Below are 9,938 nucleotides of genomic sequence, written 5' to 3'. Positions count from 1 at the left end.
CAGTATGTCAGAGGCCTTGACAGCCCATATGTATTCATGTTTTAAGAAAAATGGTTCAGTGATATAGTGTTTTCTACTTATAGTTATACATTACGAGTTGTGGCCATGTAGGCCCATGATAGCTACGAAAGGAATAAGATCAGCTAACTCGACCTATGTATGTTTTAGTTTTGGTCGAATGATCATGAGTTAAAGAGTGGTTCGCTCAGGCCAGTGCGGCATCGAGTGCCAGCCACGCCTCCCCAAGTTCGAAGCTTGACAAAGCGCCCCAAACCTTGGGAGCGAGACCTTCCTATTGGAAGAAAGCATCAATTATCAATAAGATTTCTATGTAACGATCTGAATGGTTGTTTTGAGCATTGGCATTCCGTTCGGTGTTTGAGGTCTTGAGTAGATTCATATGATGTATTACGGCTTGTGTGTATGGTCATTTTTGGTCTTCCAGTTGTTCAGAACTGATTTGGGAGAATGATTCTTAAACAGGAAGCTTTATGTTGGAAGAGTAGACCAAGCTGGACTTTTATGTATATTACCTCGGATAGGAGTTTTGATGGTTCCGTTAGGTTCGAAGGGTGACTTTGGACTTAGGCGTATGCTCGGATTTTTATTTAGATGTTTTTAGAAGGTTTTGGCATTATTTGGTAAAAGTTGGCAATTTGAAGATTTGGAATATTCATAAGTTTGACTGAGAGTTGACTTTGATGATTTCGGATTAAGATTGTTGTTTTGGGAGTTGGAATATATTCGTTATATCATTTGGAACTTATGTGCAAAATTTGAGTTCATTCCGAGTTGATTTTATATATTTCTGCACGAGTTTTGGAAGTTGAAAGTTCAAAGGTTCATTAAGTTGGCATTGAGGTGTGATTCATGGTTTTGATATTGTTATGTGTAATTTGAGGCTTCGAGTAAGTCCTTGTTATATTTTGGGACTTGTTTCCATGTTTGGGCAGGGTCCCGAGGGGCTCAGATGAGTTTCAGATGGATTTTGGACCAATTTGGGCCATGTCGATTATTGTTGGTTTCTAATGCTTCATTTGTTCTTGGCGATCATGAGGATGAAGCCGCGATCATGTAGTTTTAGGAGCTGGTCTTATTTGTGCTCGCGTCTGGCACCACACGTTCGCGTAGCGGTGAGCTAGGTTGGGCAGTCATGATGGGTTCTTCTTCACGCTCGTGCTAGTTTGCCTGTGTTCGTGATGGTTTGGAAGGTGTGTTCATCGCGTTCGTGAGGGAAGTGCCGCGAACGCATAGCATATAATATGAAAGTGTAATTTTGTGCATCGCGATTGCGAGGGTACAACCGCGATCGCGTAAGGTACCACTGGACAGTGCATATAAGTACTTTATTTCAGACCTTGAGCTTATTTTATCACATTTTGAGTTATAGAGCTTGGATTTGGTCCATTTTGGAGGGAATTTTTCCCACATGGATTGGGATCAGTATTTTTTACTCGATTTTAATTATATTACATGATTCTATCTTCGATCTTGCCATTTGATTGATGATTCTAAAAGGAAATTAGCGGGTTTTGTATAAACTTTTCTAAAGTAAATAATTGTATTTTGAACATCAATTCGGAGTCGGATTTGAGTGAAATAAGTAAGGTTGGACTCGTATTCGAACAAGTTTGTCGAAATTTGTGATTTTTCCGGGTTTCTGGGTACGGACTCGGGTTGATTTTTTGGTTGACTTTGAGTATTTGATTAAAGATTCGACCTTTATTGCATGAGTTTGTTTCCTATGATATTATTTGATGTTTTTGATTTGCTTTTGGCTAGTTTCGAGCCGTTCAAAGGTTGATTTACCTGGGATGGCATTTCTAGAGTATTATTTGGCTTGCTCGGTATTTAGTATGGCTTGTTCGAGGTAAGTAACACGTCTAAACATAGAATTAAGGGTATTTATCCTTGAAAACCATGATATTTGAGATGTGTTGGGGTGACACACGTGCTAGGTGATGGTTGTGTGTGCGTGCACCGGGGTATTAATGATCCGAGTAGTTCTTAGACTATTATATGCCTTATTTTGCTATCATGCTTTGTTGATAACATATTTTCTCCATTTGTATGACTACATGGGCTATTATTCATGCTAGAAATCATGTCTAGGCTATCTGCTTTATTCTTTGAGACGTGATAGGGCTATCTTTGCGATATTGAGCTATTTGCCTTAACCGTAGTCATACTGTTTAGTCATGATAGCTACATTCACATGTTATATCTCTGTCTTTGTGCACTTTCGATATGCCGTCTCACATGTTATTGGTGTCCTTATATGTGATACGAGTTTGAGCTGTATTTGGGGCATATTGTGATATTCCTTGTTATATAATTGGATTATGTTTTTAGTGAGATGTTGGCATATGGAGACTTGAGCAGATTGATGATTGATGTGGGTCGTAGAGCCACGTTGTGAGTCATGCTGGATCGGGTTGCACATTGGGCTAAGTGTTACTAATTTTGAGGCTACGAGTGCAACAAGACCCACGATTGAGTTATGTGATTATGATTAGCGCTTGGGCAGGATCCGCCCCTTCGGAGTCTGACATACCAGCAATGGGCACACGCATAGTGCTATATATACGTACTTTGGTGACGGGAATTTATGCTAGGCACCCGTAAAGTGCTAAGTTACTATATATGATAGTGAGGGCCTTGTGCCAGGCACCGTGAGCGTGCTAAGTGTGGTTGTTCTTGATGGCTTCACTGTGATGATATTGAGCTGACATGTATATTTGACATGTTGGTATAGAGATATATTTTCCTCATGCTAGATAGTAATATGACATTTGATGACTTGACTTGTATATTTGACATGTAGGCATGGAGATGTATTTTTCTTATGCTAGACGGTATATGACATTTGATGACTTGACATGTACATGACATATAGGCATAGAGATGTACTTTCCTCGTGCTAGTTGGTAAATAAAAAGGCTTATATGATATTGGAAAAATATGGTTCTTTTGATAAACTCATGTTATTGATTTTTAGTGGTAAGATTTGGACTTGAACTGTTATACTTGAAAAATGTGTCTACTTTCTCGTAACTATGAACGAGCATCTCTTAAGTTATATATTTTTACTGTCTTCATTATATTGCTATGAATTGTTATTGGCTATTGGTTTTGGACTCTAACCATCTTCCAAGCTCGTCGCTGCTTTCAATCTAAGGTTGGATTTGTTACTTGTTGAGTACATGGAGTCGGTTGTACTCATACTACACTTATGCACCTTGCATGTAGATCTTAGAGTTGATGCTGTTGCGTATGGCGGGAGCTAACATTGAAGATGTACATGCCTTTTGAATATAGCTACCACTTGTCCTTGGTAGTTTTGGATTTGAAATTCTGTTTATATATATTCCAAATAGATGTTATATTATTTCATAACAGCTTTATAAATCTAGTATTGGTGGCTCGTGACTTGTACTACTAATTCTTGGGCTAATGCATAGAAGTTTAGTTATTTCACTTAATAAGTTCTTATTTTCCTTCCTTGGAATTGTGTAATTGTTGTTTGGCTTACCTAGCGGGTTTGGTTAGGTGCCATCACAGCTAGTGGATTTTGGATTGTCACAAGCTAGTATCAGAGCTCTAGGTTCATAATGAGTCATGAGAAAGTGTCTAGTAGAGTCTTGCAGATCGGTATGATAACGTCCATACCTATCTTCGTGAGGCTACAGGGCATTTAGGAAAATTTCCCATCTTTCTTTCCCTTATCTTGCAACATTGATTCAGCTTGAAGTGCATCTCTTTAAAGTCCTTCCACTCACTCTTATGTTATGTTGAGTGTCTAATATGAGTTGTGCATAGACGGCTTGTCACGGATGAGGTGCGATATGTATTCTCTGTGTTGCAGAGATAGGACAAAATGGAGGACTTGAGGCCAGGTTCAAACCGCAGCATGGGCTCGGTGGTTTCAGTTATGCAAGTATGTGCTTTTGGACTTATATGTCCAGTAACATCCCTAGGAGTGGGATTGATGGCTAAGTGAGCGGGTTGGATAGCTATATAAGGAGTATCACGTGACTGAGGAATGTGCTTAGATAGTTCGATGTGATGAAAAGAATTTTTCTTGGGTTGTGAAAGAATGATGGATGATTGATTTATGTGTTTATGTGTCGTACAATCTTGAGTTTAAGTGTTTTTGAGGGATCCTTTATGTTGTTCATTTGTGGAATGAAGTAGATTCTTATGTCTTGTTGACGAGTTCAAACTCGAGAGGATTTAGCGATTGCATAGTGGTCACGACCATGATGGGGTCATAGAGGGATTCCACTGGAGGCTAAGTAGGTGGGTTATCTCCTTTGGGATGTTCTAAGATTGAGTAACCCCTATTATGTTTCTGTGAAGAGTTTCCTTTCTACCAGCGGGGTGTGTATGTGTTGCAATTTGAGTTTGGATCACTTAAAGTAGTTTGCACGACCGTCACGAGGATGGATATGCGCTTAGCGGGTGATTTGAGCTATTTTATGATTTGTGCTACATGAGTTTGTGTAAGATTCAGTTGAATTACAGTACGAGATCATGGAGGATATAGAGTAAGGGTATTGTGTGTTATCGAATTTTATGTTCTATGGCTTCAAGCCAAGTGCGGGAGCCTGCTACCAATGATCAACTTGCATGGTTGTATGTTGTATTAGTTTCCGTCTGAGGCATATTTGAGGACAATTATGACTTGCAGAGGCTGGTTTTGAGGATGACTTGAGCAAGGAAATCTCTGGATGCATGATGTATTACACTTTATAAATGTATGGAAATCCTGGAATGATTGGGTATGTTATTCGTGTTGGATGTAATGTGTTAAGGAAAAGGAGTCACTCGGTTGCGTTAAGATGGGGTTTCTTCTTTAGGTATTGGTGTGTAATACATTATGCATCCAGTGGATGAGAGCATATTGGATGAATTTATAGAAGGTTCCAACCGAGTGACTCCTTTTCCTTAACACATTACATCCAACACAAATAACATACCCAATCATTTTCTAATGGATCAATGGTCGTTCGACTTGTATTGGCAATGCATTTGAGAATAGAGCATAGTGGATGAATTTATAGAAGGTTCCAATAAGTTCAAGATTCATATGTGGTATTTGAGGGTTTTTCAAATCTGTATATGGCTAAGATCTGAGATTTGCATTGGATTGTGTTGAGACTTGGAGTATTTCTATATCATTATTGATTCAACATTTCATCATTTGAGAGGTTAAAAGAAATAACTTCAGATCCAGAGAAGGTCTTTTAGAGTGGTTATCTCGATTATGGTACTTTTGGGTGCTTAAGAGGGAATATAGTGGATTATGGGCTTTAGGGCGATGTGGTTTTATGCTAGGATCCCTTGTGGTGAGCGTTGGGTTAAGGGTCGTAGTGTACTAGCAAAGAAAAGTGTTAACTTGAAGGCAATTCTAAAGGAACTCGAAGAAATAGGTCAGTGTGGTAGTGGTGTGGATCAACATGGTAATAGAAATGATCGGTTATTTTGGTTCTTTTGGTATAGCGAGGTTTAGTAGGTGTGTTGTGACAATGCTCTTGGGATTGACGATCTGTGTGACTTGGTTGAGTTAGAGAGGTTCAGTTCTGATGGCTTGGTTATGTGCAAATGGGTTTCGAAGAGTACTTGATGATTTCGACCACTGTTTGGGGGGGATGTTTTTGACAGGAATGATGATTATGTTGGATGTTGTGATTTTCTCTTAGATGCAGGATCAAGTGGAAGGTTTCTAGTTGAGGGGGTGTCTATCCTACCTATGATTCAAAGCTGATAATAGGATTCTCGTATTTTCATATGATGGCATAATAGATGAGGTGTGTCATATAAGATTGAGGTTTGCATGTACAAGGTTTCGGTTCAGTCTTGAAGGGAAGGTCATGGGTTCTGGACAACATGGACAGTTTCAGATATTTAGAAGAAAGCTAGCACTATCTGGTATCACCCGAGAAGGGTGCACATTTCAGAAGGGGCACTATGTTTTGACTTGTGGATGCATCATTGCTATTACGGTACTCGCCTGGTTGATCGACTATTAATGTTCAGATTTTTCTATGCAGCATGGAAGAATTATAGAGGTATTTCTTATTTGGTGGTCGTGTATGAGGGATGTGTTAGTCATTCGAGTGTTGGAATTTGGATCGGATATGATGATTCTTGTATTCTAGAGATTTGAAGACTAGGGGGTTCTCATAGACGGATTGTTCCTTGGTTGCGGACAGTGAAGGTATGTTAAGAGGTTGATGGCTGATTGTATATGTTATGGATAGGTTACTACGGACTCTTCAAAGGTTATCTACCTATATTGGGAGGATCATATTGATTTGGAGGCTAGGCCTAATGAGAATGTGTCTTCTACATCAGGCCGAAATTTGGTTACTCAGCACAACTACTGTTGAGGGGTGTGTCATTCGGTTAGAGTTGATCTTATTCGTGTATGATATGTTCCATGTGTTACTCTTCTATCTGACGATGTATTGTGAGATTGTTGATTACTTACACGCATGACGCGGTTCTGTTTTGGCCTAGTGATGGAATTCAAGCGAGATAGCTCTTGGGGTGTTGAATGGTTGATTGTGCCTTGGTTATGGTCTTTCTGTTTGTGGTATATTGTGCTATCCATTTCTCCATAGTTATGGTCACACACTTCCCATGTTTGTTGTTGATATGTTCATGGTTATTGATTGTGGGCATTATGGCAGAGTATTCCATGTAGACCGATGTTTGGATTGGATCACGCATCGCAGCGAAGTTATGTTGGGATATGATCCTTGTGCTACTCCATGTGATTTTTCCCTCCTCTATGAGATGGTTTCATAACTTTTCTCCTTGTGGTGGTAGCGGTTGAGCTCGCAAAAGGGTTCTCTCATTGATTTTCTTTCCATTATTGGGAGCATTCGAGTTGTTGCTTGTTTGGTTTGCATGGTATGTGGTCTAGGTAGTATTGGTGTGGCATGTCAGTCGAGTCGTTTGTACTGGATGAGATGGGATTTTGGACCTGGAATGAGTGCTATCGAATTTGTTAAGGTATGTCTAGGTGAATAACGTCATTAGTCAGCTTAGAGTTTTGCAATGGTTCTTATCGCGCGAGAAAGCTCTATGACTTGTTGATCTGATGAGTGGTTATGAGTATCTATATATTTCTTTCTTCATTTGCAGTGTACGAAGGTTCAGAATAAGGTTTCAGTTCATATGAGGTTTGTTACCGGTACCGAATTTGTCATTGATTAGCTATTGCAATCGAAAGCTATTGCTATGAGTATTTGAGTTATGTGGTATATCATGCGATTATGTTTTGGAATGTGGATATGGATTGATAAAACTTGTTCAGACTTATACAGTATATAGAAGCGAGATTCAAGTCTTATGATGGATTCCGGATGTTGGAGAATTGATTATGAGGTTCATGGACATAAGTTGAGGAGAGAATCTTTGGTTGGGTTGTGTTTTCAAACTTACATAGTTTGGGGTGACATGGGATAACCCATGGGCATGTTAATGGTGAGTTGATTAGTGATTTGATGGTTGTGTTACGACTTTTGGCACGTTCGAGGACGAACACATGTTTAAGTGGGGGAGAATCTAACTACTCGACCAATCATTTTGAGCATTGGCATTCCGTTTGGTTGTTTGAGGTCTTGAGTAGATTCATATGATGTATTATGGCTTATATGTATGGTCGGTTTTGGTCTTCGAGTTGTTCAGAATTGATTTGGGAGAATGATTCTTAAATAGGAAGCTTTAAGTTGAAAGAGTTGATCAAGTTTGACTTTTGTGCATTTGATCTCGGATCGGAGTTTTTATTGTCCCGTTAGGACCGTATGGTGATTTTGGACTTAGGCGTATGCCCGAATTTGCATTTGGATATTTCTAGAAGGTTTTGGTACTATTTGGTGAAAGTTGGCAATTTGAAGGTTTGGAATGTTCATAAGTTTGATTGGGAGTTGACTTTGATGATATCTAGTTTGGATTATTGTTTTGGAGGTTGTAATAGGGTTTTTATGTCATTTGGAAATTGTGTGCAAAATTTGAGGTCATTCCGAGTTGATTTGATATGGTTCGGCTCGAGTTTTGGAAGTTGAAAGTTCAAAATTTCATTAATTTTGAATTGAGGTGCGATTCGAGGTTTTGATGTTATTATGTGTAATTGAGGCCTTGAGTAGGTTCGTATTGTGTTTTGGGACTTGTTGGCATGTCCGTACAGGGTCTCGATAGGTTCGGGTGAGTTTCGAACGGGTTTCAGACCTTTTTGGGCCATGTTAGTTATTGATGGTTTCCATTGGTTTTTGATGCTTCATTTCTTCTTCGTGATTGCGAAGACGAAGCCACGACATGTAGTGTTAGGATCTGGTCTTCTTCGTGTTCGCCTCTGGGACTACGCGTCCACGTAACATTAAGCTAGGCTGGGTAGTTATGATAGGTTCTTTTTCACGTTCGCGTAGGTTTGTCTATGTTCGCGAAGGTCTGGCAGGTTTGTTCATCGCATTCGCAACGGAAGTTTCGTGAATGCATAGTGTAAATTGTGGCATTTTGATTTTGTGCATCGCGATTGCGAGGATGGAACCACGATCGCATAGGGTCCCACTGGGTAGTGCATATAAGTACTCTATTTCGTACTTTGAGCTCATTTTATCACATTTTGTGTTATAGAGCTCGGATTTGGGCGATTTTGGAGGGGATTTTCACCACATGGATTTTGGGTAAGTATTTTTGACTCGGTATTGATTATATTACGTGATTTTATCTTCGATTTTGGCATTTGATTGATGATTCTAAAAGAGAAATTGGGAGTTTTTGCCAAAACTTTCCTAAAATGAATAATTGGACTTTGAACAACGACTCGGAGTCATATTTGAGTGAAATTGGTATGATTGGACTTTTATTTGAATGGGTTCTCAGAATTTGTAAGTTTTGTCGGGTTTTGGGGTGCGATCGGGCTGACCTTTTGGTTGACTTATAGTTTGGATTAAAGATCCGACCTTTATGGCTTGGTTTGTTTCCTATGGCATTATTTGATGTTTTTGAGTTGCTTTTCCCTAGTTTCGAGCAGTTCGGAGGTTGATTCGCACTATTGTTTGGCTTGCTCGATATTTGATTTGGCTTGTTCGAGGTAAGTAACATTTCTAAAATTGGAATTGAGGGTATTTATCCCTGATACCTAAGATATTTGAGATGTGTTATGGGTGGCGCACGTGCTAGGTGAAGGATGTGTGTGCGCGCGCCGAGGTATTCGTGATCCAGGTAGTCTTTAAACTATTATATGCCTTGTTTTGCTATCATGCTTTATTGATATCATGTTTTCTCCATTCGTACGACTACGTGGGTTATTTTTCATGCTAGAAATCATGTCTAAGTTATCTGCTTAATTGTTTGAGTTATGATAGGGTTATCTTTGCCATTTTGATCTATTTATCTTAGCCATAGTCATATTGTTAAGTCATAATAGTCACATCGGCATGTTATCTCTATGTCTAGGTGCAATTTTGATATGCCGTCTCACATTTTATTGGTGTCCTTGTACGTGACACGAGTTTGAGCTGTATTTGGGGCATATTGTGGTATTCCGTGTTATATAATTAGATTATGTTTTCTATGAGATGTTGGCATATGGAGACTTGAGCGGATTGATGACTGATGTGAGTCATAGAGCTATGTTGGATCGGGTTGCAAGGCGCCACGATTATATTGATATTGAGGTAGAGCGTAAGCCAAGGCCCACATTTGGCAAAATGTTACTGATTTTGAGGCTACGCGTGCCCTAGGTCCAACGATTGGGCTACGTGATGATGATTAGCACTTGGGTAGGATCCGCCTCTCCAGAGTCTGGTATGGCAGCAGTGGGCGCATGCACAATGTTATATATACGTGCTTTGGTGACGGGCATTTATGCCAGGTACCCGTATAGTGCTAAGTGTTATGTGTGATAGTGAGGGCTTTGTGCCAGG

The sequence above is a fragment of the Nicotiana tabacum genome, chromosome 3 (assembly GCF_000715075.1).
Source record: "Nicotiana tabacum cultivar K326 chromosome 3, ASM71507v2, whole genome shotgun sequence".
Taxonomy (NCBI): domain Eukaryota; kingdom Viridiplantae; phylum Streptophyta; class Magnoliopsida; order Solanales; family Solanaceae; genus Nicotiana; species Nicotiana tabacum.
Note: the sequence above shows the minus strand (reverse complement) of the source record.